Source organism: Pleurodeles waltl, chromosome 6, assembly GCF_031143425.1.
Source record: "Pleurodeles waltl isolate 20211129_DDA chromosome 6, aPleWal1.hap1.20221129, whole genome shotgun sequence".
Lineage (NCBI taxonomy): Eukaryota > Metazoa > Chordata > Amphibia > Caudata > Salamandridae > Pleurodeles > Pleurodeles waltl.
The window spans coordinates 776,369,063-776,394,983 of record NC_090445.1 but is presented as its reverse complement, the minus strand read 5'-3'; positions in this window follow the sequence as shown (position 1 = coordinate 776,394,983).

Sequence of the window (25,921 nt, the reverse complement as noted above, 5' to 3'; positions counted from 1 at the left end):
ATTGTTTAAGAGACAAACACTGCAATAGTTCTGGGCGCACACTCTAAAATCGGGCTTTTTTAAGGCAAAAAATACAGGGGGGCAGACAGCTTTTAAGCTCAATTTAAATCACACAAACAGATTAAAAACAGTCTCCTAAAACCACACTCTGAAAGATCTATGTAGTCTTTTTACTAAGAATAGGGGGGAAAAAAGGGGGGCAGAGGGGGGGAAAAAGGGGGGGGGGAGCCACAAACTAGCAAGGGAATTCACACAGTCACAGCAAAAACGATTTTGAAACAAACACCACTTTAAAAGAGGCTAGGCTGCCTGAAAACACAGAGAGTCCACAGTAAAACAAACACTTTTTGAACAATTAATACTATTTGACTAGAAAATATCTTTGGGCTCCTTACCTAGGTCTCTTTGCAATCCTTGAACACTGGGCTGTATCAGGACACAGGAGAGATACACAGAGGAACACAAAATGGAGGTGCCTGTCTTTGGCCTTCCCTCCACAAACTTAAGGAGCCAGAGCAGGTGGGGGGGGCGGGTCTCAGGTGCAGCAGAGACTCAGGGAGCCAATCAGCTAAGTCCAGTCCCTGGGGCCTGGGGGGAGGCTACTGCTGCTCTATTCAGTATCTCCTTGGATACAGACAGGCTGAATCCACACTTCCAAGCTAGCAGAGTCTACTTTTCAGGTAAGGGGGAGATTGTTTAAGAGACAAACACTGCAATAGTTCTGGGCGCACACTCTAAAATCGGGCTTTTTTAAGGCAAAAAATACAGGGGGCAGACAGCTTTTAAGCACAATTTAAATCACACAAACAGATTAAAAACAGTCTCCTAAAACCACACTCTGAAAGATCTATGTAGTCTTTTTACTAAGAATAGGGGTGAAAAAAGGGGGGCAGAGGAGGGAAAAAAGGGGGGGCGGAGCCACAAACTAGCAAGGGAATTCACACAGTCACAGCAAAAACGATTTTGAAACAAACACCACTTTAAAAGAGGCTAGGCTGCCTGAAAACACAGAGAGTCCACAGTAAAACAAACACTTTTTGAACAATTAATACTATTTGACTAGAAAATATCTTTGGGCTCCTTACCTAGGTCTCTTTGCAATCCTTGAACACTGGGCTGTATCAGGACACAGGAGAGATGCACAGAGGAACACAAAATGGAGGTGCCTGTCTTTGGCCTTCCCTCCACAAACTTAAGGAGCCAGAGCAGGTGGGGGGGGCGGGTCTCAGGTGCAGCAGAGACTCAGGGAGACAATCAGCTAAGTCCAGTCCCTGGGGCCTGGGGGGAGGCTACTGCTGCTCTATTCAGTATCTCCTTGGATAGAGACAGGCTGAATCCACACTTCCAAGCTAGCAGAGTCTACTTTTCAGGTAAGGGGGAGATTGTTTAAGAGACAAACACTGCAATAGTTCTGGGCGCACACTCTAAAATCGGGCTTTTTTAAGGCAAAAAATACAGGGGGGCAGACAGCTTTTAAGCACAATTTAAATCACACAAACAGATTAAAAACAGTCTCCTAAAACCACACTCTGAAAGATCTATGTAGTCTTTTTACTAAGAATAGGGGTGAAAAAAGGGGGGCAGAGGGGGGGAAAAAGGGGGGGGGAGCCACAAACTAGCAAGGGAATTCACACAGTCACAGCAAAAACGATTTTGAAACAAACACCACTTTAAAAGAGGCTAGGCTGCCTGAAAACACAGAGAGTCCACAGTAAAACAAACACTTTTTGAACAATTAATACTATTTGACTAGAAAATATCTTTGGGCTCCTTACCTAGGTCTCTTTGCAATCCTTGAACACTGGGCTGTATCAGGACACAGGAGAGATGCACAGAGGAACACAAAATGGAGGTGCCTGTCTTTGGCCTTCCCTCCACAAACTTAAGGAGCCAGAGCAGGTGGGGGGGGCGGGTCTCAGGTGCAGCAGAGACTCAGGGAGACAATCAGCTAAGTCCAGTCCCTGGGGCCTGGGGGGAGGCTACTGCTGCTCTATTCAGTATCTCTTTGGATACAGACAGGCTGAATCCACACTTCCAAGCTAGCAGAGTCTACTTTTCAGGTAAGGGGGAGATTGTTTAAGAGACAAACATTGCAATAGTTCTGGGCGCAAACTCTAAAATCGGGCTTTTTTAAGGCAAAAAAATACAGGGGGGGCAAACAGCTTTTAAGCACAATTTAAATCACACAAACAGATTAAAAACAGTCTCCTAAAACCACACTCTGAAAGATCTATGTAGTCTTTTTACTAAGAATAGGGGTGAAAAAAGGGGGGCAGAGGGGGGGGGGGGAAAGTGGGGGGGAGCCACAAACTAGCAAGGGAATTCACACAGTCACAGCAAAAACGATTTTGAAACAAACACCAATTTAAAAGAGGCTAGGCTGCCTGAAAACACAGAGAGTCCACAGTAAAACAAACACTTTTTGAACAATTAATACTATTTGACTAGAAAATATCTTTGGGCTCCTTACCTAGGTCTCTTTGCAATCCTTGAACACTGGGCTGTATCAGGACACAGGAGAGATGCACAGAGGAACACAAAATGGAGGTGCCTGTCTTTGGCCTTCCCTCCACAAACTTAAGGAGCCAGAGCAGGTGGGGGGGCGGGTCTCAGGTGCAGCAGAGACTCAGGGAGCCAATCAGCTAAGTCCAGTCCCTGGGGCCTGGGGGGAGGCTACTGCTGCTCTATTCAGTATCTCCTTGGATACAGACAGGCTGAATCCACACTTCCAAGCTAGCAGAGTCTACTTTTCAGGTAAGGGGGAGATTGTTTAAGAGACAAACACTGCAATAGTTCTGGGCGCACTCTAAAATCGGGCTTTTTTAAGGCAAAAAATACAGGGGGGCAGACAGCTTTTAAGCACAATTTAAATCACACAAACAGATTAAAAACAGTCTCCTAAAACCACACTCTGAAAGATCTATGTAGTCTTTTTACTAAGAATAGGGGGGAAAAAAGGGGGGCAGAGGGGGGGAAAAAGGGGGGGGGGAGCCACAAACTAGCAAGGGAATTCACACAGTCACAGCAAAAACGATTTTGAAACAAACACCACTTTAAAAGAGGCTAGGCTGCCTGAAAACACAGAGAGTCCACAGTAAAACAAACACTTTTTGAACAATTAATACTATTTGACTAGAAAATATCTTTGGGCTCCTTACCTAGGTCTCTTTGCAATCCTTGAACACTGGGCTGTATCAGGACACAGGAGAGATACACAGAGGAACACAAAATGGAGGTGCCTGTCTTTGGCCTTCCCTCCACAAACTTAAGGAGCCAGAGCAGGTGGGGGGGGCGGGTCTCAGGTGCAGCAGAGACTCAGGGAGCCAATCAGCTAAGTCCAGTCCCTGGGGCCTGGGGGGAGGCTACTGCTGCTCTATTCAGTATCTCCTTGGATACAGACAGGCTGAATCCACACTTCCAAGCTAGCAGAGTCTACTTTTCAGGTAAGGGGGAGATTGTTTAAGAGACAAACACTGCAATAGTTCTGGGCGCACACTCTAAAATCGGGCTTTTTTAAGGCAAAAAATACAGGGGGGCAGACAGCTTTTAAGCACAATTTAAATCACACAAACAGATTAAAAACAGTCTCCTAAAACCACACTCTGAAAGATCTATGTAGTCTTTTTACTAAGAAAAGGGGTGAAAAAAGGGGGGCAGAGGGGGGAAAAAAGGGGGGGGGGAGCCACAAACTAGCAAGGGAATTCACACAGTTACAGCAAAAACGATTTTGAAACAAACACCACTTTAAAAGAGGCTAGGCTGCCTGAAAACACAGAGAGTCCACAGTAAAACAAACACTTTTTGAACAATTAATACTATTTGACTAGAAAATATCTTTGGGCTCCTTACCTAGGTCTCTTTGCAATCCTTGAACACTGGGCTGTATCAGGACACAGGAGAGATGCACAGAGGAACACAAAATGGAGGTGCCTGTCTTTGGCCTTCCCTCCACAAACTTAAGGAGCCAGAGCAGGTGGGGGGGCGGGTCTCAGGTGCAGCAGAGACTCAGGGAGCCAATCAGCTAAGTCCAGTCCCTGGGGCCTGGGGGGAGGCTACTGCTGCTCTATTCAGTATCTCCTTGGATACAGACAGGCTGAATCCACACTTCCAAGCTAGCAGAGTCTACTTTTCAGGTAAGGGGGAGATTGTTTAAGAGACAAACACTGCAATAGTTCTGGGCGCACACTCTAAAATCGGGCTTTTTTAAGGCAAAAAATACAGGGGGGCAGACAGCTTTTAAGCACAATTTAAATCACACAAACAGATTAAAAACAGTCTCCTAAAACCACACTCTGAAAGATCTGTGTAGTCTTTTTTACTAAGAATAGGGGTGAAAAAAGGAGGGCAGAGGGGGGGAAAAAAGGGGGGGGGAGCCACAAACTTGCAAGGGAATTCACACAGTCACAGCAAAAACGATTTTGAAACAAACACCACTTTAAAAGAGGCTAGGCTGCCTGAAAACACAGAGAGTCCACAGTAAAACAAACACTTTTTGAACAATTAATACTATTTGACTAGAAAATATCTTTGGGCTCCTTACCTAGGTCTCTTTGCAATCCTTGAACACTAGGCTGTATCAGGACACAGGAGAGATGCACAGAGGAACACAAAATGGAGGTGCCTGTCTTTGGCCTTCCCTCCACAAACTTAAGGAGCCAGAGCAGGTGGGGGGGCGGGTCTAAGGTGCAGCAGAGACTCAGGGAGCCAATCAGCTAAGGCCAGTCCCTGGGGGGAGGCTACTGCTGCTCTATTCAGTATCTCCTTGGATACAGACAGGCTGAATCCACACTTCCAAGCTAGCAGAGTCTACTTTTCAGGTAAGGGGGAGATTGTTTAAGAGACAAACACTGCAATAGTTCTGGGCGCACACTCTAAAATCGGGCTTTTTTAAGGCAAAAAATACAGGGGGGCAGACTGCTTTTAAGCACAATTTAAATCACACAAACAGATTAAAAACAGTCTCCTAAAACCACACTCTGAAAGATCTATGTAGTCTTTTTACTAAGAAAAGGGGTGAAAAAAGGGGGGCAGAGGGGGGAAAAAAGGGGGGGGGGAGCCACAAACTAGCAAGGGAATTCACACAGTTACAGCAAAAACGATTTTGAAACAAACACCACTTTAAAAGAGGCTAGGCTGCCTGAAAACACAGAGAGTCCACAGTAAAACAAACACTTTTTGAACAATTAATACTATTTGACTAGAAAATATCTTTGGGCTCCTTACCTAGGTCTCTTTGCAATCCTTGAACACTGGGCTGTATCAGGACACAGGAGAGATGCACAGAGGAACACAAAATGGAGGTGCCTGTCTTTGGCCTTCCCTCCACAAACTTAAGGAGCCAGAGCAGGTGGGGGGGTGGGTCTCAGGTGCAGCAGAGACTCAGGGAGCCAATCAGCTAAGTCCAGTCCCTGGGGCCTGGGGGGAGGCTACTGCTGCTCTATTCAGTATCTCCTTGGATACAGACAGGCTGAATCCACACTTCCAAGCTAGCAGAGTCTACTTTTCAGGTAAGGGGGAGATTGTTTAAGAGACAAACACTGCAATAGTTCTGGGCGCACACTCTAAAATCGGGCTTTTTTAAGGCAAAAAATACAGGGGGGCAGACAGCTTTTAAGCACAATTTAAATCACACAAACAGATTAAAAACAGTCTCCTAAAACCACACTCTGAAAGATCTATGTAGTCTTTTTACTAAGAATAGGGGTGAAAAAAGGGGGGCAGAGGGGGGGAAAAAAGGGGGGGGGGAGCCACAAACTAGCAAGGGAATTCACACAGTCACAGCAAAAACGATTTTGAAACAAACACCACTTTAAAAGAGGCTAGGCTGCCTGAAAACACAGAGAGTCCACAGTAAAGCAAACACTTTTTGAACAATTAATACTATTTGACTAGAAAATATCTTTGGGCTCCTTACCTAGGTCTCTTTGCAATCCTTGAACACTGGGCTGTATCAGGACACAGGAGAGATGCACAGAGGAACACAAAATGGAGGTGCCTGTCTTTGGCCTTCCCTCCACAAACTTAAGGAGCCAGAGCAGGTGGGGGGGCGGGTCTCAGGTGCAGCAGAGACTCAGGGAGCCAATCAGCTAAGTCCAGTCCCTGGGGCCTGGGGGGAGGCTACTGCTGCTCTATTCAGTATCTCCTTGGATACAGACAGGCTGAATCCACACTTCCAAGCTAGCAGAGTCTACTTTTCAGGTAAGGGGGAGATTGTTTAAGAGACAAACACTGCAATAGTTCTGGGCGCACACTCTAAAATCGGGCTTTTTTAAGGCAAAAAATACAGGGGGGCAGACAGCTTTTAAGCACAATTTAAATCACACAAACAGATTAAAAACAGTCTCCTAAAACCACACTCTGAAAGATCTATGTAGTCTTTTTACTAATAATAGGGGTGAATAAAGGGGGGCAGAGGGGGGGAAAAAAGGGGGGGGGGAGCCACAAACTAGGAAGGGAATTCACACAGTCACAGCAAAAACGATTTTGAAACAAACACCACTTTAAAAGAGGCTAGGCTGCCTGAAAACACAGAGAGTCCACAGTAAAACAAACACTTTTTGAACAATTAATACTATTTGACTAGAAAATATCTTTGGGCTCCTTACCTAGGTCTCTTTGCAATCCTTGAACACTGGGCTGTATCAGGACACAGGAGAGATGCACAGAGGAACACAAAATGGAGGTGCCTGTCTTTGGCCTTCCCTCCACAAACTTAAGGAGCCAGAGCAGGTGGGGGGGCGGGTCTCAGGTGCAGCAGAGACTCAGGGAGCCAATCAGCTAAGTCCAGTCCCTGGGGCCTGGGGGGAGGCTACTGCTGCTCTATTCAGTATCTCCTTGGATACAGACAGGCTGAATCCACACTTCCAAGCTAGCAGAGTCTACTTTTCAGGTAAGGGGGAGATTGTTTAAGAGACAAACACTGCAATAGTTCTGGGCGCACACTCTAAAATCGGGCTTTTTTAAGGCAAAAAATACAGGGGGGCAGACAGCTTTTAGGCACAATTTAAATCACACAAACAGATTAAAAACAGTCTCCTAAAACCACACTCTGAAAGATCTATGTAGTCTTTTTACTAAGAATAGGGGTGAAAAAAGGGGGGCAGAGGGGGGGAAAAAGGGGGGTGGGGGAGCCACAAACTAGCAAGGGAATTCACACAGTCACAGCAAAAACGATTTTGAAACAAACACCACTTTAAAAGAGGCTAGGCTGCCTGAAAACACAGAGGGGGTGATTCTAACCCTGGCGGTTGGTGTTAAAGCGGCGGCCAACCCGCCAACAGGCTGGCGGTAAAAAAAATGGGATTCTGAGCCTGGCGGGAACCGCCAACACAGACAGCCACCTTAACACTCCGACCGCCACGGCGGTACAAACAAACAGCGCGGCGGTCACCGCCAACAGACAGGCGGCAGACAATGTACCGCCCACACTATTACAACTCACCAATCCGCCACCTTTTCCGGGGCGGGAGCACCGCCGATAAAAACACGGCGGAAACAGACTACGGACAGGAAAACGCTCACCACTACGCACTCCAGGAGGAAGGAGGACAGCATGGAACCCGAATTAAACATCCTACCTGCTCTCGTCTACCTTCTCATCTACCACGAGTACGAAGTCCGGCGCAGACGACAACGGTGAGTACTGCACCTACGACACACGGGAGGGGGAGGACGAAAGGTTACGGGCACACACATATGCGACCCCCCCCCCCCCAACTATGTACTCTCCGATGCAGAGCACCAAGTCACAGTGACACCACCCAAACACCCCTGAAAAATGCTAGGACATAATCATATTTGGAATAAATATTTATGTACCAAAAAGCTCCAGAAAATTAGCGTACAACCATGAAAGATATTCACAACAAAACTAATGACATACACATCAGTGTATAACTGAAGTACCAAGTCCTGCACATCCTACGAATTCAGCATGTCCGTGGGCCAAAGTCTTGAGAAACAAGGGCAAAGCCCACACAGGAGACCTGAGTCCTTTGGAGAGAACACTGCAGGGGCATCAGATGTAAAAACTACAGGCACCTCAGGGGGAAGGGAAGGGGGGGCACCACAGCCACATGAGTCCACGACGCCAGATCCACGAGGAGCCACCATGCCCACTGGACCATCCTGGGGAGTGCAAAGCCACAGTCTCTCAATGTCTCTACAGTGGGTGGGCTGCCCACTGGACCATCCTGGGGAGTGCAAAGCCACAGTCTCTCAATGTCTCTACAGTGGGTGGGCTGCCCACTGGACCATCCTGGGGAGTGCAAAGCCACAGTCTCTCAATGTCTCTACAGTGGGTGGGCTGCCCACTGGACCATCCTGGGGAGTGCAAAGCCACAGTCTCTCAAGTCTCTGCAGAGGGTGGATTGCCCACTGGACCATCCTGGGGAGTGCAAAGCCACAGTCTCTCAATGTCTCTACAGTGGGTGGGCTGGCCACTGGACCATCCTGGGGAGTGCAAAGCCACAGTCCATCAGGTGGATGACAGTCTCCACTGGTCAAGGAGGAGGCATGGTGGGCACAGTGAACCATAAACGGTGCTTGAGACGGCGGTGCCCAGCGGAGCGGTGCTTGAGACGGCGGTGCCCAGCGGAGCGGTGCTTGAGACGGCGGTGCCCAGCTGAGCGGTGCTTGAGAGGAAGGGCCCAGCGGAGCGGTGCCTCAGAGGAAGGGCCCAGCGGAGCGGTGCCTGAGAGGAAGGGCCCAGCGGAGCGGTGCTTGAGACGGCGGTGCCCAGCGGTGCTTGAGACGGCGGTGCCCAGTGGAGCGGTGCTTGAGAGGAAGGGCCCAGCGGAGTGGTGCTTGAGACGGTGGTGCCCAGCGGAGCGGTGCTTGAGAGGAAGGGCCCAGCGGAGCGGTGCCTCAGAGGAAGGGCCCAGCGGAGCGGTGCCTGAGAGGAAGGGCCCAGCGGAGCGGTGCCTGAGAGGAAGGGCCCAGCGGAGCGGTGCCTGAGAGGAAGGGCCCAGCGGAGCGGTGCTTGAGACGGCGGTGCCCAGCGGAGCGGTGCTTGAGAGGAAGGGCCCAGCGGAGCGGTGCTTGAGACGGCGGTGCCCAGCGGAGCGGTGCTTGAGACGGCGGTGCCCAGCGGAGCGGTGCTTGAGAGGAAGGGCCCAGCGGAGCGGTGCTTGAGACGGCGGTGCCCAGCGGAGCGGTGCTTGAGAGGAAGGGCCCAGCGGAGCGGTGCTTGAGACGGCGGGGCCCTGTTCAGCGGTACTCTTCTCCACGGCGGGGCCCGGTTCAGCGGTGCCTATCTCCACGGCGGGGCCCTGTTCAGCGGTGCTCTTCTGCACCGCGGGCCCTGTTCAGCAGTGCCTATCTCCACGGCGGGGCCCTGTTCAGCGGTGCTCTTCTCCATGGCGGGGCCCGGTTCAGCGGTGCCTATCTCCACGGCGGGGCCCTGTTCAGCGGTGCTCTTCTGCACCGCGGGCCCTGTTCAGCGGTGCCTATCTCCACGGCGGGGCCCTGTTCAGCGGTGCTCTTCTGTACCGCGGGCCCTGTTCAGCGGTGCTCTTCTCCACGGCGGGGCCCTGTTCAGCGGTGCTCTTCTCCACGGCGGGGCCCGGTTCAGCGGTGCCTATCTCCACGGCGGGGCCCTGTTCAGCGGTGCTCTTCTGCACCGCGGGCCCTGTTCAGCGGTGCCTATCTCCACGGCGGGGCCCTGTTCAGCGGTGCTCTTCTCCACGGCGGGGCCCGGTTCAGCGGTGCCTATCTCCACGGCGGGGCCCTGTTCAGCGGTGCTCTTCTGCACCGCGGGCCCTGTTCAGCGGTGCGTATCTCCACGGCGGGGCCCTGTTCAGCGGTGCTCTTCTCCACGGCGGGGCCCTGTTCAGCGGTGCTCTTCTGCACCGCGGGCCCTGTTCAGCGGTGCTCTTCTCCACGGCGGGGCCCTGTTCAGCGGTGCTCTTCTCCACGGCGGGGCCCGGTTCAGCGGTGCCTATCTCCACGGCGGGGCCCTGTTCAGCGGTGCTCTTCTGCACCGCGGGCCCTGTTCAGCGGTGCCTATCTCCACGGCGGGGCCCTGTTCAGCGGTGCTCTTCTGCACCACGGGCCCTGTTCAGCGGTGCTCTTCTCCACGGCGGGGCCCTGTTCAGCGGTGCTCTTCTCCACGGCAGGGCCCGGTTCAGCGGTGCCTATCTCCACGGCGGGGCCCTGTTCAGCGGTGCTCTTCTGCACCGCGGGCCCTGTTCAGCGGTGCTCTTCTCCACGGCGGGGCCCTGTTCAGCGGTGCTCTTCTCCACGGCGGGGCCCGGTTCAGCGGTGCCTATCTCCACGGCGGGGCCCTGTTCAGCGGTGCTCTTCTGCACGCGGGCCCTGTTCAGCCTTGCTCATCCAGCAGGTCAAGGGAGCCAGACCTGGCCTCGACTCCCTGCTCAGTCGCCCTCGGACCGTGACGTTTCTGGACCCTTCGGGGACGGACTCCTGGCCTCCTTAGTGTCCTCCTTCCCAGCTGGGATGTGGCATGTGGGGTCCACCTTCTCCGCGCTCCTGCTGCCCTTCCGCTCCTTTGATGGGGCTCTCGGGCCCTTGCCTCCCCTAGATGGTGTGGGTGGTGAAGTGGCCGCACATTGCTCCTTGGGGGCAGCCCTGTCGGTCCTCGCACGGCGGTCCTTGTTTTTGCGGGTCCTCTTGCCGGGGGGGGGGGGGGCTGGATGTGTCCTTGCTGCTGATTGATGTGTCACTGCTGGCAAAGGGTGGGCTCCAGAACCCAGGCACAACAGTGACACCCGAAGCTGGGCTGGTGGTGGCTGCGGTGCTCTTGGGACTCTTTGAAGATGGATGGGGGAGGTCATCGGGGGGAAAGAGGTTAAGGTTAGCCAGGAAAAGTTTTTTAGGGCCAAGGTAAAGGGTAGGAGAAGTGGAGATGGAAGTGGAGGTAGAGGAGGTGGTTGTAGGAGAGTCAGGTGTGCTGTCATTGGGTGAAGGTGCTGGTGCTGTAGGCTGTCGTGAGGTGGATGGCTGTTGGGTGGGTGGCTGCCTGCGTTTGTGTGTCTTGGAAGAGGGGGTGACAGACACAGTGGGAGAGGACACAGGGGACGTGTACATGGCAGTGGGGGTGGTGACTGCACGAGTGTGGACTGTACTGGAGGGTGAGGTGGTGATGGAAGCACTGGCTGATGTTGGGGTGCATGCAGGTGTGAGTGTAGACGTCACAGGGAGGGAGGAGGGAGACGAGGAGGAGGGGGACACAGGGGTGGCAGTGGCTGTTGGCATGTCTGCATCTGGGTGTTGCTCGGGTGAGTGTTTGCGGGATCTGTGGTGCTTGTGTTTGGATGAGCTGCTCTTGGGTGTTGAGGTGTGTGCAGGCTGGTCTGATGGTGTGGATGGGATAGGCTGAGGAACAGGAGACAGAGACAGGCTGGAGGCTGTCAGAAGAGGGAGGCTGGAAACAGGGACAATGGCTGCCATCAGTGCTGAGGCCAGAGCAGTGAACGCTCGTTGATGGGCAGCCTGACCCGAATGAATGCCCTCCAGGTACGCATTGCTCTGTTGCACCTCCCTTTGCACACCCTGGATGGCATTCAAAAGGGTCGTCTGCCCAACAATGAGCGTCCTTACCAGGTCAATGAGCTCCGCACTGAGGGCAGCAGGGGCAACAGGGGCAGGGGCTGAGGTGCCTGGGGCGAAGGAGACGTGCGCCTTCCTGGGCGAAGCGGCACGGAGCGAAGACTGAGGGGCTGCTGGGAGGGCGGGGCTGGTGCGCTGGGTGGCGGCTGTACCTGTAGAGGCGGGGGGCACGGATGTTGCCGCCACCCCTAGGGAGCTCCCATCCGAGGACGTGTTGCTTTCGCTGCTCTCACCAGCGGTCCCCGTCGTGGTGCTCCCCTCGCCCTCCGGATCACTGGTGCCCTCGGTGTCTGTTCCTGGGCCCACCGGGGCCTTGTGTCCTGCAGCTCCCTCGTGCTCCGATGCCATATCTCCTCCGCCTGATGATGCTAATGCACACATGCACAAGAAGATGAAGAGAAAGGGTGGGGGGAGAAAAAAGAAGACCAGGTTGAGTGCATGCAATGTCAACACCGTTGGCGGTGAGGACAGACACATGTGCCTAATGCACTAAGCCGCGCATTCGGGGTACACTACTCAGTACTACTGACTAAGACAACAGGCCAAGAGACGTCAAACGCGCACATGGGAGATGCTGGACCTTCAATGGCTGTACTTGTCACCCTACAGAGGTGGGGGCCGGGGGCACAGGGCCATGCCTAAGGGAGAGGACTACACTACAGAAAGCGCCCTGGCCTAATGTCACCCACAGCCCTCCTCCCCCACCCAGACGCCTCCACTGCGCAGAAAGATAGGAGAATGTGCTGATACTCACCCCCTTGTGTCTGCTGTGATGTCTTAAAGCGCCCATCCAATTCAGGGTAGGCCACCGCCAGGATCCGGGACATCAGGGGGGTCATGGTGCGACTGGCACCCCTCCTAGGTTGGGAGGCCATCCCCAGCAGTGTTTCTGCGGTCTTCCTTGTTCCGCGGCGGATGTCCTCCCACCTCTTGCGGCAGTGTTTGCCCCGTCTGTTGTGGACCCCCAAGGTCCGGACTTCCTTGGCGATGGCACACCAAATCTCGATCTTCTGATGGGCGCTGACCTATTAGACATGTACAGGGTGGAAAGGAGGAAATCATCAATGACCTGCATGTTAGATGTAATTGCCCCCCCCCCCACCCACTTTGCCATATGGCACATGCTCTCATCTGTCGGGCGTTGCACTCCTCATTCGCCCCCCACCCCACCAACTTACATCCACCCCAATCCACACAGGCATAGCCCATTCCATTGGCACCCGGTGTACTCACTTGTTGGTCTGGAGGACCGTAGAGTAGCGCATACTGGGGGAGGACCCCATCCACGAGCTTCTCCAACTCTTCAGACGTGAAGGCAGGGGCCCTTTCCCCAGTCGCAGCAGCCATTGTATCTTCCAGACCGAGGTCACAGCAGCACTTGCAGTATAGGTCCTCTCCTGTGGATGATCAGGTCTCGAGTGATTAAGCAGATAGAAAATGGCGGTCACGCCCGCGGCGGTGCGTACCGCGGCGGTGCGTACCGCGACCGCCGGCGCACTTCGTTATTGGCTCCTGAAACCCATAGGCTTCAATGTTAACCAATGCGGCTTTGCGCCGCGGTCTTCGACCGCCTACCGCCACGGTGTGCCCCGCCAGCGCATTGACCTCACATCCCATTGTCCCTCTTCACAGGTCAGGCAGCCGCCATTTCAAGGGCCTACATGGCTTAATTTTGACTGCGACACACAGGCCTAGGCCTTGCATTGCCACACATACACGCCTTTCAACCCATTGCCATTCTTTAACTGTGCAAGCTGTCTGTACGTACCTGTGGTTTGGCTGACTCTGTGCTCCATGTTGTCCTTCCTAGGCACCGTCCGCTGGGACTTGCGATGAGAAGGAGGAATCCTCGCGTGTACCGACCGCTGGTGGACCTGTCGACAATGGAAGAACGCCATATAATACTTCGATACAGACTTGACCGTGCCACTATCCATGAACTGTGTGCCCAGCTGGAGCCAGCCCTGATGTCCCCCATCCGCCAACCCACAGGGATTCCCCCTCTGGTGCAGGTTTTGTCAGTCCTCCATTTTTTGGCCAGTGGGTCATTCCAGACCACAGTGGCCATGTCATCTGGAATGTCTCAGCCTATGTTTTCTAAGATTTTGAGCAGAGTGTTGTCTGCCCTGATGAAACTCATGCGTAGCTACATCATTTTCCCCGAGGAGGGTGACTTGCCTACAGTGAAGGGTGATTTCTATGCCCTTGGACATATCCCCAACATCATTGGTGCCATTGATGGGACCCATGTGGCTTTGGTACCCCCAAAAGACGATGAGCAGGTGTACCGAAACAGAAAAAATTATCATTCGATGAATGTCCAGGTCGTCTGTTTGGCTGACCAGTACATCTCCCATGTAAATGCCAAGTTCCCAGGGTCAGTGCATGACGCGTATGTGATGCGAAATAGCAGCATCCCCTATGTGATGGAGCAGCTACAGAGACAACGTGTGTGGCTAATAGGTGACTCTGGTTACCCCAACCTGCCGTGGCTACTGACCCCAGTAAAGAATCCCCGGACAAGGGCAGAGGAACGCTACAATGAGGCCCATGGGCGTACTAGGAGGGTGATTGAGCGAACCTTTGGCCTCCTGAAGGCCAGGTTTAGGTGCCTGCATATGACAGGTGGATCCCTAATGTACTCACCAAAGAAGGTGTGCCATATCATCGTGGCGTGCTGTATGCTTCACAACCTGGCTTTGCGACGCCAGGTGCCTTTCCTGCAGGAGGATGGTCCAGATGGTGGTGTTGTAGAAGCCGTGGAGCCTGTGGAGAGTGAAGAGGAGGAAGACTCAGAGGACGACACAGACAATAGGGACAGAGTGATACAACAGTATTTCCAGTAACACCCAGGTAAGAATCACCCACGCCATTTCCCAATTGCTTCTAGCCTCCTGCATCTGTACTTTCTGTAGTTCCCACCAGATATTTTTGGGTAATTTTTGATTTTCCCTTCCCTTCTCAGTGCTGTATGACTCAGTGCCTGACTTCTGCTTGGTTTGCCCATGAACTACAGTGTATTGACATTGGTATGTTGTCATCACTAATTGACAGAACAGATATTGAACAGTAATATGTAATACATTTGCTAATAATACAGCATGACTCCAAACTGATTTGTGTGCAATATGTGATTTATTTACAGGGCTAGATATTGGTACATGTGATTATAAGGGTGATGGGTGGGGGTGGAGTAATGTCCATGGCAGAGTCCAGTTCTCAGTCTCACAGGTGCATTGTCCTTTTGCCTGTGGAAGGATGGAGCAGAGGCAGTTCATGGTTGGACAGGGTGGCAATGTGGAACAGTGGGAAGAGTTCAGGGGGTATGTCCTGCTGGCGGGGGTCTTGACATCCTACTCTGTCTTTTTTTTGGATCTCAGGCTCCTCTTACGGGGTGGTTGTTCTTCAGCAGGAGGTGGGGTTCTGGTGGCCTGCCGTGGTGTTGGGGCCTCCTGTCCACTAGCGCCGGCGGAGGTGGTAGGCTGTTCCTGGTCCGGGCTAGTGACAGGGGCCCTGTGTGGTGCCACATGGTCCCGCAACGCCTCTTCTATCCTGTTGAGGGACAGGACGATGGTCCCCATTGCGGTCCCGATGATTCTCAGCTCCTCCCTGAACCCCATGTAGCGTTCCTCCTGCTGTGCCTGGATCTCCGTGAACCTGGCCAGTACCGTCGCCATTGTCTCTTGGGAGTGGTGGTATGCCCCCATGATGGTGGTGAGGGCCTCTTGGAGAGTGGGTTCCCTGGGCCTCTCCTCCCCCCCCTGTCGCACAGCAGCCCTCCGAGCTGCCCGGTTTCCCCCGGCCTCTGTCCCCTGGACGGTGTGCCCGCTACCACTGCCCCCAGGTCCCTGTTGTTGTTGGGGTGTTGGGTTAGCCTGGGTGCCCTGTAGTGGCAGACACACCGCTGATTGAGCTGTCCTAGAGACAGAGGCATGGGCCCGCTGGGTGGGAGCTGTGCTGGTGTCGGCAGAGGGGGTCGGGTCTGGTGTGGCCTGTGGCTGCCTGAGGGGAACCGACTGCCCATAGGTCCCCGATGGTCCGGGCTGGTCATCAGGTTCACTGTCAACAGAGCTGCTATCCTCAGTGTGGGCCTGTTCCGGTGGTGGGATGGACACTTCTGGACCCTCCTGGCTGGTGTGTTGTCGTTCGGGTCCTGCATGGGGTAAGAGAGTTTGGTTATTGTTTCTGTGTGTGCAATAGCATGCGTGTTGTGGGTGCCCTTGTCCCCCAGTGCAGGCATTCCCTGGAGGGAGGTGTTGTGAGGGTATTTAGTGGGGGGGAGGGGTTAGTGCAGTGGTCATGCTTAGGTGATGGGTGCCCATGATTTGTGTTGGCATGCAGGAGTTGGTGTTGGGATGGGTGGGTTGTGCTGGTGAGACATTGTCAGGGAGGATGTGTGCTGGGGGGTTGGGGGTGAGGGTGGGGGTGTGGGTTGGCATGCTGGTGGGGTGGGGGGGATATAGTAGTTGAGATGGGACTTACCAGAGTCCATTCCTCCGGCTACTCCAGCGAGGCCCTGAGGATGCAGGATGTTGAAGACCTCTTGCTCCCACGATGTAAATTCGGGAGGGGTGGGTGGGGGTCCGCCGCCAGTCTTCTGGACCGCGATGTTGTGCCTGGAGACCATCGATCGGACCTTCCCCCGTAGGTCGTTCCATCTTTTGCGGATGTCCTCCCTATTCCTGGGATGCTGTCCCACCGCGTTGACCCTGTCCACGATCCGCTGCCATAGCTCCGCCTTCCTGGCTATACTGGTGTGCTGCACCTGCGAGCCGAAGAGCTGGGGTTCCACTCTTAGGATTTCCTCCACCATGACCCGGAGTTCTTGGTCCGAAAAGCGTGGGTGCCTTTGGGGTGCCATGGGGTGGTGTGGGTGAGGTGTGGGGTGGTGTATGTGATGAGGAGTGTGTTGGTGAGTGGTGCTTTGTGCTACTATGTGGTGTGTGTGATGGTGTAGTGTGCCTCAGTGTGTCTTGCTATGGATTGTCTGCTGTGTCTCTCTCTCCTTCTCTCAGTAATTAGGGTCGCAGGGGTTTGTGGGTGATGTGGGTGTGTGTTTTATAGTTGGTTGATTGTGTGGGAGTGGTGTGTGTATGTGTATCAGGTGTGTGTATTTCAAATTGTCCAATGTGGCTGTGTTTTGGTGATGTGTGTGTATTCTGACCGCGGCGGTGTGTACCGCCAATGGAATACCGCGTTTGAATGACCGCCGTGTGGATTCGTGGGTCGTAATGGCATGGGCGTATTTCTGTTGGCGTGACGGTGGAGGTTTGGTCATCTCCAGTTTATCGCTGCCCGCCGATGTGGCGGGCTGCAGTGGAGGACGGATTTTTGGAGGTTTGGCCGTTGTGGGTCAGAATGACCGTGGCGGTTGACCGCGGCCGCGGCGGTGTTATGGCGGTCTTCTGACCGGCGGTAAGGGCATTTTACCGCCGAGGTCAGAATGACCCCCAGAGAGTCCACAGTAAAACAAACACTTTTTGAACAATTAATACTATTTGACTAGAAAATATCTTTGGGCTCCTTACCTAGGTCTCTTTGCAATCCTAGAACACTGGGCTGTATCAGGACACAAGAGAGATGCACAGAGGAACACAAAATGGAGGTGCCTGTCTTTGGCCTTCCCTCCACAAACTTAAGGAGCCAGAGCAGGTGGGGGGGCGGGTCTCAGGTGCAGCAGAGACTCAGGGAGCCAATCAGCTAAGTCCAGTCCCTGGGGCCTGGGGGGAGGCTACTGCTGCTCTATTCAGTATCTCCTTGGATACAGACAGGCTGAATTCACACTTCCAAGCTAGCAGAGTCTACTTTTCAGGTAAGGGGGAGATTGTTTAAGAGACAAACACTGCAATAGTTCTGGGCGCACACTCTAAAATCAGGCTTTTTTAAGGCAAAAAATACAGGGGGGCAGACAGCTATTAAGCACAATTTAAATCACACAAACAGATTAAAAACAGTCTCCTAAAACCACACTCTGAAAGATCTATGTAGTCTTTTTACTAAGAATAGGGGTGAAAAAAGGGGGGCAGAGGGGGGGAAAAAAGGGGGAGGGGAGCCACAAACTAGCAAGGGAATTCACACAGTCACAGCAAAAACGATTTTGAAACAAACACCACTTTAAAAGAGGCTTGGTTGCCTGAAAACACAGAGAGTCCACAGTAAAACAAACACTTTTTGAACAATTAATACTATTTGACTAGAAAATATCTTTGGGCTCCTTACCTAGCTCTCTTTGCAATCCTTGAACACTGGGCTGTATCAGGACACAGGAGAGATGCACAGAGGAACACAAAATGGAGGTGCCTGTCTTTGGCCTTCCCTCCACAAACTTAAGGAGCCAGAGCAGGTGGGGGGGGCGGGTCTCAGGTGCAGCAGAGACTCAGGGAGCCAATCAGCTAAGTCCAGTCCCTGGGGCCTGGGGGGAGGCTACTGCTGCTCTATTCAGTATCTCCTTGGATACAGACAGGCTGAATCCACACTTCCAAGCTAGCAGAGTCTACTTTTCAGGTAAGGGGGAGATTGTTTAAGAGACAAACACTGCAATAGTTCTGGGCGCACACTCTAAAATCGGGCTTTTTTAAGGCAAAAAATACAGGGGGGCAGACAGCTTTTAAGCACAATTTAAATCACACAAACAGATTAAAAACAGTCTCCTAAAACCACACTCTGAAAGATCTATGTAGTCTTTTTACTAAGAATAGGGGTGAAAAAAGGGGGGCAGAGGGGGGGGGAAAGGGGGTGGGAGCCACAAACTAGCAAGGGAATTCACACAGTCACAGCAAAAACGATTTTGAAACAAACACCACTTTAAAAGAGGCTAGGCTGCCTGAAAACACAGAGAGTCCACAGTAAAACAAACACTTTTTGAACAATTAATACTATTTGACTAGAAAATATCTTTGGGCTCCTTACCTAGGTCTCTTTGCAATCCTTGAACACTGGGCTGTATCAGGACACAGGAGAGATGCACAGAGGAACACAAAATGGAGGTGCCTGTCTTTGGCCTTCCCTCCACAAACTTAAGGAGCCAGAGCAGGTGGGGGGGGCGGGTCTCAGGTGCAGCAGAGACTCAGGGAGCCAATCAGCTAAGTCCAGTCCCTGGGTCCTGGGGGGAGGCTACTGCTGCTCTATTCAGTATCTCCTTGGATACAGACAGGTTGAATCCACACTTCCAAGCTAGCAGAGTCTACTTTTCAGGTAAGGGGGAGATTGTTTAAGAGACAAACACTGCAATAGTTCTGGGCGCACACTCTAAAATCGGGCTTTTTTAAGGCAAAAAATACAGGGGGGCAGACAGCTTTTAAGCACAATTTAAATCACACAAACAGATTAAAAACAGTCTCCTAAAACCACACTCTGAAAGATCTATGTAGTCTTTTTAATAAGAATAGGGGTGAAAAAAGGGGGGCTGAGGGGGGGAAAAAAGGGGGGGGGAGCCACAAACTAGCAAGGGAATTCACACAGTCACAGCAATAACGATTTTGAAACAAACACCACTTTAAAAGAGGCTAGGCTGCCTGAAAACACAGAGAGTCCACAGTAAAACAAACACTTTTTGAACAATTAATACTATTTGACTAGAAAATATCTTTGGGCTCCTTACCTAGGTCTCTTTGCAATCCTTGAACACTGGGCTGTATCAGGACACAGGAGAGATGCACAGAGGAACACAAAATGGAGGTGCCTGTCTTTGGCCTTCCCTCCACAAACTTAAGGAGCCAGAGCAGGTGGGGGGGGCGGGTCTCAGGTGCAGCAGAGACTCAGGGAGCCAATCAGCTAAGTCCAGTCCCTGGGGCCTGGGGGGAGGCTACTGCTGCTCTATTCAGTATCTCCTTGGATACAGACAGGCTGAATCCACACTTCCAAGCTAGCAGAGTCTACTTTTCAGGTAAGGGGGAGATTGTTTAAGAGACAAACATTGCAATAGTTCTGGGCGCACACTCTAAAATCGGGCTTTTTTAAGGCAAAAAAATACAGGGGGGCAGACAGCTTTTAAGCACAATTTAAATCACACAAACATATTAAAAACAGTCTCCTAAAACCACACTCTGAAAGATCTATGTAGTCTTTTTACTAAGAATAGGGGTGAAAAAAGGGGGGCAGAGGGGGGGGAAAAAGGGGGGGGGGGGGAGCCACAAACTAGCAAGGGAATTCACACAGTCACAGCAAAAACGATTTTGAAACAAACACCACTTTAAAAGAGGCTAGGCTGCCTGAAAACACAGAGAGTCCACAGTAAAACAAACACTTTTTGAACAATTAATACTATTTGACTAGAAAATATCTTTGGGCTCCTTACCTAGGTCTCTTTGCAATCCTTGAACACTGGGCTGTATCAGGACACAGGAGAGATGCACAGAGGAACACAAAATGGAGGTGCCTGTCTTTGGCCTTCCCTCCACAAACTTAAGGAGCCAGAGCAGGTGGGGGGGGGGGGGCGGGCCTCAGGTGCAGCAGAGACTCAGGGAGCCAATCAGCTAAGTCCAGTCCCTGGGGCCTGGGGGGAGGCTACTGCTGCTCTATTCAGTATCTCCTTGGATACAGACAGGCTGAATCCACACTTCCAAGCTAGCAGAGTCTACTTTTCAGGTAAGGGGGAGATTGTTTAAGAGACAAACACTGCAATAGTTCTGGGCGCACACTCTAAAATCGGGCTTTTTTTAAGGCAAAAAATACAGGGGGGCAGACAGCTTTTAAGCACAATTTAAATCACACAAACAGATTAAAAACAGTCTCCTAAAACCACACTCTGAAAGATCTATGTAGTCTTTTTACTAAGAATAGGGGTGAAAAAAGGGGGGCAGAGGGGGGGGGGAAGGGGGTGGGAGCCACAAACTAGCAAGGGAATTCACACAGTCACAGCAAAAACGATTTTGAAACAAACACCACTTTAAAAGAGGCTAGGCTGCCTGAAAACACAGAGAGTCCACAGTAAAACAAACACTTTTTGAACAATTAATACTATTTGACTAGAAAATATCTTTGGGCTCCTTACCTAGGTCTCTTTGCAATCCTTGAACACTGGGCTGTATCAGGACACAGGAGAGATGCACAGAGGAACACAAAATGGAGGTGCCTGTCTTTGGCCTTCCCTCCACAAACTTAAGGAGCCAGAGCAGGTGGGGGGGGCGGGTCTCAGGTGCAGCAGAGACTCAGGGAGCCAATCAGCTAAGTCCAGTCCCTGGGGCCTGGGGGGAGGCTACTGCTGCTCTATTCAGTATCTCCTTGGATACAGACAGGCTGAATCCACACTTCCAAGCTAGCAGAGTCTACTTTTCAGGTAAGGGGGAGATTGTTTAAGAGACAAACACTGCAATAGTTCTGGGCGCACACTCTAAAATCGGGCTTTTTTAAGGCAAAAAATACAGGGGGGCAGACAGCTTTTAAGCACAATTTGAATCACACAAACAGATTAAAAACAGTCTCCTAAAACCACACTCTGAAAGATCTATGTAGTCTTTTTACTAAGAATAGGGGTGAAAAAAGGGGGGCAGAGGGGGGGAAAAAGGGGGGGGGAGCCACAAACTAGCAAGGGAATTCACACAGTCACAGCAAAAACGATTTTGAAACAAACACCACTTTAAAAGAGGCTAGGCTGCCTGAAAACACAGAGAGTCCACAGTAAAACAAACACTTTTTGAACAATTAATACTATTTGACTAGAAAATATCTTTGGGCTCCTTACCTAGGTCTCTTTGCAATCCTTGAACACTGGGCTGTATCAGGACACAGGAGAGATGCACAGAGGAACACAAAATGGAGGTGCCTGTCTTTGGCCTTCCCTCCACAAACTTAAGGAGCCAGAGCAGGTGGGGGGGGGCGGGCCTCAGGTGCAGCAGAGACTCAGGGAGCCAATCAGCTAAGTCCAGTCCCTGGGGCCTGGGGGGAGGCTACTGCTGCTCTATTCAGTATCTCCTTGGATACAGACAGGCTGAATCCACACTTCCAAGCTAGCAGAGTCTACTTTTCAGGTAAGGGGGAGATTGTTTAAGAGACAAACACTGCAATAGTTCTGGGCGCACACTCTAAAAATCGGGCTTTTTTAAGGCAAAAAATACAGGGGGGCAGACAGCTTTTAAGCACAATTTAAATCACACAAACAGATTAAAAACAGTCTCCTAAAACCACACTCTGAAAGATCTATGTAGTCTTTTTACTAAGAATAGGGGTGAAAAAAGGGGGGCAGAGGGGGGGGGGGAAGGGGGTGGGAGCCACAAACTAGCAAGGGAATTCACACAGTCACAGCAAAAACGATTTTGAAACAAACACCACTTTAAAAGAGGCTAGGCTGCCTGAAAACACAGAGAGTCCACAGTAAAACAAAGCACTTTTTGAACAATTAATACTATTTGACTAGAAAATATCTTTGGGCTCCTTACCTAGGTCTCTTTGCAATCCTTGAACACTGGGCTGTATCAGGACACAGGAGAGATGCACAGAGGAACACAAAATGGAGGTGCCTGTCTTTGGCCTTCCCTCCACAAACTTAAGGAGCCAGAGCAGGTGGGGGGGGCGGGTCTCAGGTGCAGCAGAGACTCAGGGAGCCAATCAGCTAAGTCCAGTCCCTGGGGCCTGGGGGGAGGCTACTGCTGCTCTATTCAGTATCTCCTTGGATACAGACAGGTTGAATCCACACTTCCAAGCTAGCAGAGTCTACTTTTCAGGTAAGGGGGAGATTGTTTAAGAGACAAACACTGCAATAGTTCTGGGCGCACACTCTAAAATCGGGCTTTTTTAAGGCAAAAAATACAGGGGGGCAGACAGCTTTTAAGCACAATTTAAATCACACAAACAGATTAAAAACAGTCTCCTAAAACCACACTCTGAAAGATCTATGTAGTCTTTTTACTAAGAATAGGGGTGAAAAAAGGGGGGCAGAGGGGGGGAAAAAGGGGGGGGGGGGGAGCCACAAACTAGCAAGGGAATTCACACAGTCACAGCAAAAACGATTTTGAAACAAACACCACTTTAAAAGAGGCTAGGCTGCCTGAAAACACAGAGAGTCCACAGTAAAACAAACACTTTTTGAACAATTAATACTATTTGACTAGAAAATATCTTTGGGCTCCTTACCTAGGTCTCTTTTCAATCCTTGAACACTGGGCTGTATCAGGACACAGGAGAGATGCACAGAGGAACACAAAATGGAGGTGCCTGTCTTTGGCCTTCCCTCCACAAACTTAAGGAGCCAGAGCAGGTGGGGGGGGGGGGGCGGGCCTCAGGTGCAGCAGAGACTCAGGGAGCCAATCAGCTAAGTCCAGTCCCTGGGGCCTGGGGGGAGGCTACTGCTGCTCTATTCAGTATCTCCTTGGATACAGACAGGCTGAATCCACACTTCCAAGCTAGCAGAGTCTACTTTTCAGGTAAGGGGGAGATTGTTTAAGAGACAAACACTGCAATAGTTCTGGGCGCACACTCTAAAATCGGGCTTTTTTTTAAGGCAAAAAATACAGGGGGGCAGACAGCTTTTAAGCACAATTTAAATCACACAAACAGATTAAAAACAGTCTCCTAAAACCACACTCTGAAAGATCTATGTAGTCTTTTTACTAAGAATAGGGGTGAAAAAAGGGGGGCAGAGGGGGGGGGGAAGGGGGTGGGAGCCACAAACTAGCAAGGGAATTCACACAGTCACAGCAAAAACGATTTTGAAACAAACACCACTTTAAAAGAGGCTAGGCTGCCTGAAAACACAGAGAGTCCACAGTAAAACAAACACTTTTTGAACAATTAATACTATTTGACTAGAAAATATCTTTGGGCTCCTTACCTAGGTCTCTTTGCAATCCTTGAACACTGGGCTGTATCAGGACACAGGAGAGATGCACAGAGGAACACAAAATGGAGGTGCCTGTCTTTGGCCTTCCCTCCACAAACTTAAGGAGCCAGAGCAGGTGGGGGGGGGCGGGTCTCAGGTGCAGCAGAGACTCAGGGAGCCAATCAGCTAAGTCCAGTCCCTGGGGCCTGGGGGGAGGCTACTGCTGCTCTATTCAGTATCTCCTTGGATACAGACAGGCTGAATCCACACTTCCAAGCTAGCAGAGTCTACTTTTCAGGTAAGGGGGAGATTGTTTAAGAGACAAACACTGCAATAGTTCTGGGCGCACACTCTAAAATCGGGCTTTTTTAAGGCAAAAAATACAGGGGGGCAGACAGCTTTTAAGCACAATTTGAATCACACAAACAGATTAAAAACAGTCTCCTAAAACCACACTCTGAAAGATCTATGTAGTCTTTTTACTAAGAATAGGGGTGAAAAAAGGGGGGCAGAGGGGGGGAAAAAAGGGGGGGGAGCCACAAACTAGCAAGGGAATTCACACAGTCACAGCAAAAACGATTTTGAAACAAACACCACTTTAAAAGAGGCTAGGCTGCCTGAAAACACAGAGAGTCCACAGTAAAACAAACACTTTTTGAACAATTAATACTATTTGACTAGAAAATATCTTTGGGCTCCTTACCTAGGTCTCTTTGCAATCCTTGAACACTGGGCTGTATCAGGACACAGGAGAGATGCACAGAGGAACACAAAATGGAGGTGCCTGTCTTTGGCCTTCCCTCCACAAACTTAAGGAGCCAGAGCAGGTGGGGGGGGGCGGGTCTCAGGTGCAGCAGAGACTCAGGGAGCCAATCAGCTAAGTCCAGTCCCTGGGGCCTGGGGGGAGGCTACTGCTGCTCTATTCAGTATCTCCTTGGATACAGACAGGCTGAATCCACACTTCCAAGCTAGCAGAGTCTACTTTTCAGGTAAGGGGGGAGATTGTTTAAGAGACAAACATTGCAATAGTTCTGGGCGCACACTCTAAAATCGGGCTTTTTTAAGGCAAAAAAATACAGGGGGGCAGACAGCTTTTAAGCACAATTTAAATCACACAAACAGATTAAAAACAGTCTCCTAAAACCACACTCTGAAAGATCTATGTAGTCTTTTTACTAAGAATAGGGGTGAAAAAAGGGGGGCAGAGGGGGGGGAAAAAGGGGGGGGGGAGCCACAAACTAGCAAGGGAATTCACACAGTCACAGCAAAAACGATTTTGAAACAAACACCACTTTAAAAGAGGCTAGGCTGCCTGAAAACATAGAGAGTCCACAGTAAAACAAACACTTTTTGAACAATTAATACTATTTGACTAGAAAATATCTTTGGGCTCCTTACCTAGGTCTCTTTGCAATCCTTGAACACTGGGCTGTATCAGGACACAGGAGAGATGCACAGAGGAACACAAAATGGAGGTGCCTGTCTTTGGCCTTCCCTCCACAAACTTAAGGAGCCAGAGCAGGTGGGGGGGGGGGCGGGCCTCAGGTGCAGCAGAGACTCAGGGAGCCAATCAGCTAAGTCCAGTCCCTGGGGCCTGGGGGGAGGCTACTGCTGCTCTATTCAGTATCTCCTTGGATACAGACAGGCTGAATCCACACTTCCAAGCTAGCAGAGTCTACTTTTCAGGTAAGGGGGAGATTGTTTAAGAGACAAACACTGCAATAGTTCTGGGCGCACACTCTAAAATCGGGCTTTTTTAAGGCAAAAAATACAGGGGGGCAGACAGCTTTTAAGCACAATTTAAATCACACAAACAGATTAAAAAACAGTCTCCTAAAACCACACTCTGAAAGATCTGTGTAGTCTTTTTTACTAAGAATAGGGGGTGAAAAAAGGGGGGCAGATGGGGGGGGAAAGGAGGGGGGGAGCCACAAACTTGCAAGGGAATTCACACAGTCACAGCAAAAACGATTTTGAAACAAACACCACTTTAAAAGAGGCTCGGCTGCCTGAAAACACAGAGAGTCCACAGTAAAACAAACACTTTTTGAACAATTAATACTATTTGACTAGAAAATATCTTTGGGCTCCTTACCTAGGTCTCTTTGCAATCCTTGAACACTAGGCTGTATCAGGACACAGGAGAGAGGCACAGAGGAACACAAAATGGAGGTGCCTGTCTTTGGCCTTCCCTCCACAAACTTAAGGAGCCAGAGAAGGTGGGGGGGGGGGGCGGGTCTCAGGTGCAGCAGAGACTCAGGGAGCCAATCAGCTAAGTCCAGTCCCTGGGGGGAGGCTACTGCTGCTCTATTCAGTATCTCCTTGGATACAGACAGGCTGAATCCACACTTCCAAGCTAGCAGAGTCTACTTTTCAGGTAAGGGGGAGATTGTTTAAGAGACAAACACTGCAATAGTTCTGGGCGCACACTCTAAAATCGGGCTTTTTTAAGGCTAAAAATACAGGGGGGCAGACAGCTTTTAAGCACAATTTAAATCACACAAACAGATTAAAAACAGTCCTCCTAAAACCACACTCTGAAAGATCTATGTAGTCTTTTTACTAAGAAAAGGGGTGAAAAAAGGGGGGCAGAGGGGG